The following is a 7,407-nucleotide window of genomic DNA, read 5'->3' on the forward strand; positions in this document are numbered from 1 at the left end:
CTTAACTTATGTGGATGGTTTTTGAATCTAGTTGAGCTAAACCTAGATGAAACCACCCATTTCCCTTGGAATGCCAAGTAATAGGGGGAATCTCCACTCCAATTAACTATAAGGGAGAGAATAATTTTTGTCTGCATTTTGATGAAATTAAATGCTGATGAATTTTCATGAGGATTTCTTATTTTTTACTTGTGGAAATGTGGAAAGCTGAATTTAATATTAGAATATTAATATTAGAAAAACAAGAAACTGAAATTGACAGATTCCTCTCATTAGCCCCAGCCAACATGGCTAGAGATCCGCAGCGATGAGAGTTGTAGTCAGATAACATCCATTGGCAAGGCTGTGCAAGGAGCAAAGTTAGTTCTTTGCATTTTTGCTTTCTTTTAGGTAGGGTTAAATGTCCTGCACACCCAGTTCTTGGGACTGAGAAGGAGAAGGAGAAAGTTGCAAGCCTGTTGTGCTGAACTGACATCTAGGCAGGCAATTAAACAACATCTTGTTTTCCTGATGATCTTGGTGGTGGTTGGGGGAGGGGATAGGTCAGTCACTGTGACATCTGAAGGGTGTTAACCTCTTATTAACCCCTTCAATTTGTGATAGGTTTTGATTGTCATCTCCTGGCCCAGCTTTGTCCCTTCCCAATTGTCAAGGGGACGCATCCAATCTTCACCAAATATTTGTGCCCTCTGCAACTCTCTCCCCCCCCCCCCCCCGCTGCAGTGGCTGCATCCATAGCAGCCTCTCAGAGAGACTTGTGGACATGTTTCATTTTGAGTGATCATAACAGCACAAGAAGAGGCTGCTGGATCAGGCCAGTGGTCCATTGAGTCCACCATCCTGCTCTCAGAGCAGCCAGTCAGATGCCTAGGATGGGAAACTTTGGAGGCTGAGCAGAGCCATCCTGGCTAGAAGCCATTGACAGCTCTCTCTTCCTCCTCCATGAATTTGCCCAGTCCTCTTTTCAAGCCATCCAAGTGGGTGGCCATCACTGCCTCCCGTGGCAGGGAGTTCCATAGTTTAACTTTTCTTTTCTTTTCTTCCAATATCTTCCAATATTCAACTTCATTGGAATTCCTCCACACCATGTGTAATTTTACAAGCTTCTGTCATGACGCTTCTGACTTGCCTTTTCTCTATAAACTAAAAAGTCTCCAAAGTTACAACCTTTCTTCATAGGCAAGTCACTCCATCCAATCTATCATTTGAGTTGCCCTTTTCTGCACCTTTCCCACCTTGTGGTTGGCATCCATCTGCCTCGAGAAGGCAAGCTTCTTCTTTTTAGCAGCACCAAAGTGACCTCCCTGGGATGCAAACCCAGGCAGTGTGTCTGGAGGTTCTGGGCTGCCCAGATGATACTCTCAGCCTGCTTCCAAAGGAGAGCAGAGCAAGACATTTGGCACCAGCTTGGCTGCAGGAGTTGCCGGAAGGAGGCGTGCAAGGCGCCACACTCCACATTTGTGTTGGGTTTGCTCCTTAGCCTTTTTTCCTCCCAAAGATATCTTGCAAGGAAGCAGATTTTTAAGATCAGTTTTCTTTCTTCTAGATGGGCTCCCTTCCCAGGTGGACAAGCCCCACCTACCCCTCACTTTCCTCTGCAGCACAGGCAGAAACTGCCTTCTTGACCCGCTCTTGGTCTCATCTGTTCAATGCGTGAGAACCTTGTCTTCGCATGCAGGGGAAGTTCCTAACTCACTGAGGGTTTGAAACCCATTAGCTCCCCTCACCTGATTTAGCCAGCCAGTCGAAGCCATTGCTGCTGGGCTTGTGGCTCCTGTCTCATGCTGACAGCTTCTGGGAGCCACAGTTGAGAGCTGAGTGCAGGGTGGGGACCAAAGGGGGATGAACTACCTCAGAAGGAGCATCATGTGTTCCCCCCACCTGAGGTACTGCCCCTCCCCTAACATGCCATACACCCCAACTCTACACTGTCCTTTTTTAAGATGAGGCAACCAGTATTCCAGGTGCATAGGGGCAGTATGGTACTGGCAGTTTTATTTTCACTCTTATTCCTAATGATCCTTGGCATGGAATATAGCTCTCTCTCTCCCTCTCTCTCTCTCTCTCTCTCTCTCTCTCTCTCTCACACACACACACACACACACTGCAAACAGCAGGCTGAGCACCTGCAGACATTTCTGCGGCTTGGAGATCAGGTGCTTGGGAAAGCCTCTGCCTCTCCTCTGCCTTTCCCCCTTTTTGTGGCTGCTCTCAATGGTGTAGAAGCAAGGGCAGTGAAAGCAGTTGGCAGCCCCAAGCTCCACAGGGCTCTCCTTGGTTTGGGAGCAGAGGCAATGGGTGACCTGTGCAACGCCCAAATTCAGCACCCGTCCGCCTCCTCAACATAGTTGCAGTGTCCCCAACAGTGCTCTGCGCCCAGCGCAACTGAACTGGTCCCGCTCCCCTAAACCTGCCTCTGGCAGAGGCTGCACGTCTTCCAACACACACAGACCCCGCCCTCCTTTGGAGGCAAAACTGGTGTGTTCAAAACCCTCTTGGTGACTTGCATGGAAGAATTTGGCTTGAGATTTTCAAATCTTGTGGAGTTCTTGATTCATGGATAGGAGGGCTATTGACATCTACGTGCCACGATGGCTCTGCCCTGCCTCCACGGTTGGAGGCAGGAATGCTTCTGAATGCCAGTTGCTGGAAATCACAGGAGGGGACAGAGGGCTGCTGTGATTGAATCCTGCTTGCTGGTTTACCAATAGATGCACCTGGTTGTCCACTGTGAGAGCTGGATGCCAGACTGCATGGGCCCCTTTGGCCTGAACAAGCAGGGCTCTTCTTGTGTCCTTGGCCTGTTCCACTTGCAGTTCAAGGCACCCATTTCCTCTGTACTCCCTGAACTCTGTAGCACCCTTGTTACACAAGCCAGGCACGTTACCCAGACCTTGAAACAATTTGCACCTCTAAATAGCTACTTGGGACCAGTGCTCTTTGTGTTGGAGTGTTCTGCACCAAAGGTCATCGGTCAGAGTGACATGGGCTTGTAGGTGTCTCTCACCCCCCAGCCTAATTCCTCTTGGAAAGCTTTGATGCCAGAAAAGATACTTTCTGTAACTACCAAGGAGTTAATTGTCAGCTTCAAGCAGTGGAATTCTTTTTTTAAAAAAATAATAATTATTGAAAATTTTAAGATTACAAAAAAAACAAAGAGAAAAAAGAAGGAAAAAACAAATAACAATTCAAAAGCAAAAAGCAAAAGCAAAGCACATAATACATCAAAATCAAAAAGCAAAAATAAACAAAAAAAATTAAAAACAGATCCAGTATTCTCAAATCCTTAACTGTCATTACCTTATTTCATCGACCTCCTCACACCTCCCTTTTTTGTATTCTAGTTATTAATTATCTCAGCAAATCCTTTCCATCTTTCATAATATTCTGTCATTAAATTACCTTGATCTATTTTAACCTTATCTTACCATAAAAAACCTTAAAACTTAAAACTTAAATCTTATTTATACCAATTTCTCATAACCATAACATATTCTTACATAATTCTTTTTAATATTTCTGCTAAAGACAAATAATTTCGTTCCAACATTTTTCTAATACTCATTAATTTTACGAAAATTTTCCTAAATAATTTTTTTAAAACTTTCTTCCAATCTTCTTCCAACGTCTCTTCCTCCTGGTCTCGGGTTTTGTCAGTCCTTTCTATCCCATCCATCTAGTTCATCAACCCGGTAACCTTATGTCCGAGGCCCTTAAATCTCTTCCATGTCCCTTCCGCAGGTCTTCTTTATATTTATACCTGTACTTTACTTTGTCTTCTGCTCCTTTCATTCGTGGAGACTCCAGCTTAACGATATTTTTGTCCCTTCTCGACAGATCAGCCCCTTTTCCATAGTCAACACTGTACTCCATATGGTATTTAAGAGCATGTTTCAAGGTCCCTCCAAAGTTAAGGGCCCCCACAACTCTGAACTCCTCCCGGCCCAAAGCCAGACTTGAAAGGTCAAAACATCCCTGCATAGGGGGGTCTATCCAGCCCCCCATCTCCAAACCGAACAAGACTCTATCTCTCCAAATCTGGCTTTTTCCAGGTTCATTCGTCAGATCCAACAACTCATGTTCCTGCTGGGCCACAGTTCCCTCCATCTCTGCCTCCCGAGGTCCAGCAACAACCTCCTCCCTCATCTGATCTGTCAGAGCACACTCCTGGATTAATTCCTGAGTGGGTTCTATATAGATACCCACTGCCTGTCCAAAATTTCCAATCGCAACAGTCATCAAACCCGTCTTCTCATGTAGCTGTTCCAATAGAGCACTTGTCTTGCAGAAGGCAAGCACCAGAGCCTCCGAGTACATTCTTGTGCAAGGTCAAAGTCTGATCCCACGATCTTAATCTATTGCAGCTGCAAAGCTCCCCAGTTCAAATTTAATAACAGTTTCACAAGCTCCCTCTAGGGGAAAAAGCTTCTATTTGTATCCATCTCTTCTTTTTTTTCTTTTTTTTTAAAAAAGCAGATCTAACAACAAAGTTTCCTTTTTCAGATATTTTGTCAATATTTTGTTCCTTTTAGATGCGAAGGGGAACAATGGAATCAATATGTTTCTCTTCTTTTAACTATCTGTCAAAAACGTTTGTCTGTAGTCAATGAACTTCCCAAGGATGTCTGTCCTGACACCCCGCTCCCAGGTTCAAGACGGTGGAAAATTGCTTTTCTTTACTGTCTCTTCTGCAGGTTTAAACAGTCCGGAAAAAATCCCCCCTCTTCTCCTGCTTCCAAGGGGGGTTCAGTAATTTTAAATGATGAAAATTGATCCTTTACAGACGATTTTCTAAACTCTAGCTTGTCGTGTCTTTGCTTTAGTCTATCTACAAAAGCGGAAAGGCGGACTTCCTGTTTAGACCTTCCCGCTTCAGTGCCAAATTAAAAGAAATTTCTTAATCCAATTTTGCGTTCTACTCACGGACAGTTATTTAAGATCCAATTGTCCACAGGAAAAAGTCAGCGCTCTCCAGCAACAGCAATGCGGCTTCACTCCGTGAAAGAAGCAGTCGATTCAAGGCACCACGCCACTCACCCCACGTTGCTCCGGATCACCAAAACCGGGGTTCCCCGCGAGTAGGGGGGGCGCAAAGGTGCCAGCTGAATCCCACGTCCACAGGCTTCTCCCGCCTGTAGTTTTTGATGGGTCTCCGCCTCGCCGTGGCGGACCAGACCCTTTTTTCCACGGAGCGGGTTCCTCCCGATCGGAGGAAATCCGGCATTGCCAGAGGCGCCAACCCGGAAGTCCCAAGCAGTGGAGTTCTAGCCCACATTGCATCCTGCTGTTATGAAGGTTTCCAAAGACAATTAAAAGCCCTTCTCCTTTCCCCACTAGCCCCCCCCCCCACGGATTATACCTCTTTTTGGCTGTGAACCGAGGTTCATTGCCTAACACCATCAAGCAGCGGGCTCCAGTTTTGATTTGTGTGAGCTGTCTCTGCTTAGGTCTCCTGGATGAGATGAAGGTCCTTAAAGCAAACTCTCAGTCTGCATGTGCAAAGAGGTGATCTCATGACAAAAAGAGACTGTGGGAATTGCACTTTGTTCATGTTCATTTCTTCCTTGTTTGCACCATGCACACACTGTGAAACAGGTATTACTTTGTTTGCACTCTGTGGGCTGGAAGAGATAGTGCTTTGCTTACACCCTTGTAGGACAGGGAGGGAAGAGGAGACTCCTGGCAAGGTTGAAAGAGAAAGTGGTAGTCTCTGAGGTCTGGGTTGGCTGGCTGCAGATTCAGGAACTATTGGAAACTCAAGGCAGCAGAGATATGAGATGATCAGAGCCCCCCCCCCCACTTGAAGCATGGGAAGTCCCAATAAAAATTTATAATTTGGCAGGATATTTGGACTATATGATATGTATTTGTATAATTTGGAATCTTTAATGTGATTTGATTGAATTGTTAAAATGGAAAATTTAATTAAAAAAATTTAAAAAAAAGAATTAGTCAGTGACAATTAAGGCTTAAATATATGTTCAACTGGCACACCTTTAACCTTTTACAGTAGCAGGTTGGTGATAATTGACCTAGAAGCCACTGAAGGACACTTTGCATTTGCCCCATGGAGTTATGGCAGGGCTGGCTCCAGGTTTAAGTGGGGCCCATGTGTTTGCTGGTGGGTGGCCTTCTCCATTGGTGGCCCGGGTGGGCTTACCTGGCTGTGGGGACCAGCCTTCTAAGCACCTCTGGTTCTTAGGTGCTTTTAAAAGATCCCAGAATGGTGTTAGGTCAGGTGCTGTGCACAATTTTTTTTTTAAAGTGGCTGTATATAGCCACAAGGCACCCATCAGTGTGTCTGGCTGGGGGCAGGGGGGAATTACAGGGTGCATGGTAGGCAGGCATCCTCAGTAGGTCTTGCTGAAGTCCTGGGGCCCTGCCTATAAAGTGAGAAAAGAGTCCTTACATCAGATGCATAGCCCTGTTGCCTCTCGTTTAACTGATCTGTAACACCTAGCAGGACCTGGACCTGGAAAGGGCCCCAGCTCAGTGGCAGAACATCTGCTCTGCATGCTGAAGGTCATGCCACACTTGTCAAAGCCCTGGAATATCCGAATGACTCAGACCATTGACACCAAATGCCCTGGAGTTCCTTCTCCTGCTTAGGAAACAAGCTAGGAAGTGGCTTGAACATGAGTGGAGAACTCCGGTCAGATTCTTGCTCTTGATGGGGTCACAGTCCTTCTGAAGAAGCAGGTATGTAGCTTGGGGCCCTGGATCCATTGCTGTCACTTGAAGCTAAGGTGGCCTTGGTGGTGTGGAGTACCTTCCATCAGCTTTGGCTGGTGGCCAGCTATGTCCTTATCTGGACAGGGAAAGCCTAACTTCTGTCGTCTATGCATAGTTCAGCCTCTGAAGATGGTTTGGAAACTTAAGCTAGTGCAGAGTTTGGTGACCAGGTTGCGCTCACTGGGACAAGACAATTTGAGCGTGTTACACTGAGGGTGACCCAATGGCACTGGCTGCCAGTTAGTCTCTAAGCCTGATTCAAAGTGCTGGTTTCAGCTTCTACAGCCTGAATGGCTCAGGACTGCAGTACCTCAAGGACTGCCTCTCCCCATATGAACTAACCTGGACCCCAAGATCATCCTCTGAGGCCCTTCTCCATGTGCCTCCTCATTGAGAGGTCCAGAAGGTGGCAACATGAGAAGGGGCCTTTTCTGCAGTGGCTCCCCATTTGTGGGATGCTCTCCCCAGGGAGGCTCACCTGGCACCTGCATTCTATATCTTTAGGGGTCAGCTGAAAATGTGTTTCTTCAGCCAGGCATTCTATGTCCTTTTAAATGTGTTTGTAGGAGGAAGGTTATTGGGTTTGTTTGTTTTTTTTTTTTTTTTAATGTATTTTGTGTTCTCATTTTGTATTTTTATGTTGTGAATTGCCAAGAGATTTTTGGATGAAGGATG

The 7,407-nt window shown here is 46.0% G+C and overlaps 1 protein-coding gene and 1 long non-coding RNA gene across 2 annotated transcripts in view; both read left to right on the forward strand.

Annotated features, from left to right (window-relative positions):
- LOC308467841 overlaps positions 1 to 7,407 on the forward strand; it is a 232,708-nt gene that overhangs the window by 110,247 nt on the left and 115,054 nt on the right. The gene's annotated exons all lie outside the window — the stretch shown is intronic.
- Positions 1 to 7,407, forward strand: part of LOC308467777 (steroidogenic factor 1-like) — a 39,549-nt gene that overhangs the window by 22,226 nt on the left and 9,916 nt on the right. The gene's annotated exons all lie outside the window — the stretch shown is intronic.

Source organism: Podarcis pityusensis (assembly GCF_964106645.2).
Source record: "Podarcis pityusensis genome assembly, chromosome: W".
Lineage (NCBI taxonomy): Eukaryota > Metazoa > Chordata > Lepidosauria > Squamata > Lacertidae > Podarcis > Podarcis pityusensis.